Here is a 2,127-nt window from a genome sequence, read left to right as displayed (position 1 = left end):
AGCCCTGCTTCTGCAGTGCCTGAGCCAGGAGGCACCCGGACTGCAGGCCTCTGGGTCGGGGCTGCAGCAGGACGCCTGCCCCGCGTGTGGGGGTGTCTGCACCCCAGGCTGCAGACGGGGTCGGGGAGGAGGAGACTTGCCGGTGGCCCCGCACAGGCCCGAGCGAAGGAGCTCTGCTCCGCCAGGGATTCGGAACGGATTAGGCTGATTCGGCCCCAAGTGTGAACTTGCAAGGAAAGCACCATGCCTGAACCCCAGCAAGCGCCGCCAGCGCCCCGCCGCCAGCCCAATGGCTCCGGGCCAGCACGGACGTGGGGTCACAGCCCCGCGGGACTTGCCAGGCCGGGACCGTTGCAGCGCCGCCTTCGCCTCCCACTCCCGCTGCCAGGCTCCTGCTTCCCCGTCTTCACGGGCCAGCGCTCGGTGCCGTGCCCCCGACACAGCCGTGCTCAGGTGCTCCCTGGTCCGCGCCCTGTGTCCCCTGCCTCCTGGCCCCCGGCGTTCAGGCAGGAAGCAGTCTGCCCCGGGAGGACTTGTTGCTTTGCCCAGGCTCCTCGAAGCCCTGCACCCGTCTCCCGCCAGCCCAGGCAGCAGGAGGACCCGTCCCGGCGCCGCTTGCGGGCAGCTCCTGGCGCGCAGAGCAGGAGCGGGCTGCACCCCACGCGCGGGCGCGCCTGGTGGAGACGCAGGGCACCGGCACCGGAGACCGTGGGCTGTTGTGGGCAGAGCCCCGTTGCATCCCCGGCCCCGCGGCCCTGGGACCCAGCCGTCCTGCCCGTGGAGGAGACGCGCAGCACAACCGCCCGCCTGCCCACCCGCGCCTCCAGGGACCCGCCTGCACCCGCGGCCCAGGGCAGCCCCGCCAGGCTCTGCAGCGCAGCGCAGTCATCGCGCACATGGCAGCCTCTAGCAGGCGTCACGAGAGCGGCCTTTCTCCTTCCCAGCCTCAGCTTAGCGTCTCCCTGTGCCGGCCGCCTGGCTGCAGCCTGCACCACACCTGGGCATTGCCCCTGGCTCCTGGCCTCCCCCGGCACGACAGCCCCCAGGCCCTTGCTGGGGGGGTGCCTGGGGCTGCCGCCCTGGGGAGGTCCCTCGCGTCGCCCTGCAGGGGCCACATCCCCAGATCCCGGGGTTCACCGAGCTGCTCCAGACTCAGTGACCCCGAACCCCTGCCGGGCCCGACAGCTGGGCGGCGTTTCCAGCCCTGAGCGCCGCTCTGGGCACTGGGCCCTGACCCCGCAGCACTGGCTCTCTCTGGAGGTGCCCGCCAAGGGCTGACCCAGCCCGGAGCAGCAGCCGACCCAGCTGGGCTCCGGGTCCCGGTCTCACCCCGTCGGATGCTGGTGGATGCTGGATCCAGGCAGCCGTGCCAGGGAGGGGCAGGGAAGGGGGCATGTCAAGTCTACAGCCCTGGGGCTAACGGTGATGCCCAGCACATACGGGCACCGCTCAGCTCTGCAGCATGGGCGTCCAGGGCGGGCACGGCCGGCAGGTCCCTGGCACGGGCTGCACCGTATTGCAGCGCAGCACAGCGCAGGGCCTTGCAGGGGTGCGGACTCCCGGCCTGCCCCTGGCTCCGACAAGGGGATGGAGCCATGTGCCTGTGCCTCTGCTGCCTCCCCGAGGGCATACGAGACACCACAGCCCGCGGCATGGCTCCGCGTGGCAGCCTGCCCAGGCAATGCCCTCCTGGCTCGGCTTCCCGCGGGCAGAGGAGAGGAGGAGGGGGATCCAGAAAGGCTGCAGCTGGGCAGCCATGAGCTGCGCCCAGGAAGACGTGAGGACCAGGGGCTGCCGACGTGGCCAGCACTAAGCTGCCACGGTCTGGTCGCTGCAGCGGTCGGCAAGACCCTGCGCCGGGGCCGAGGGCAGCGTGGCGGGCTGCGGGAAGGCCCCTTTCCACTCAGGCATGAGGGACTCGTCTGATGCCAGGCGCTGACGAGCTCAGGCCAGGCAGCTGCCCCTGGCGGGCAGGCCCGCCCTCAGCCAAGGCATCCCTGGGGGCTCGGGTGGGCTCAGGCCTGGGGCCCTGCTCCCCCATCACCGCGGTCACCCCATGCGCAGTGGCTGGCACAGACCCGTGCACCGTGCCCTGGGGCCGGGACGTTGCAGGAGACCAACACGGGA

This window comes from Alligator mississippiensis, chromosome 13 (assembly GCF_030867095.1).
Source record: "Alligator mississippiensis isolate rAllMis1 chromosome 13, rAllMis1, whole genome shotgun sequence".
Lineage (NCBI taxonomy): Eukaryota > Metazoa > Chordata > Crocodylia > Alligatoridae > Alligator > Alligator mississippiensis.
The sequence above is the reverse complement of the archived record's forward strand: the minus strand, read 5'-3'. Positions refer to the sequence as shown.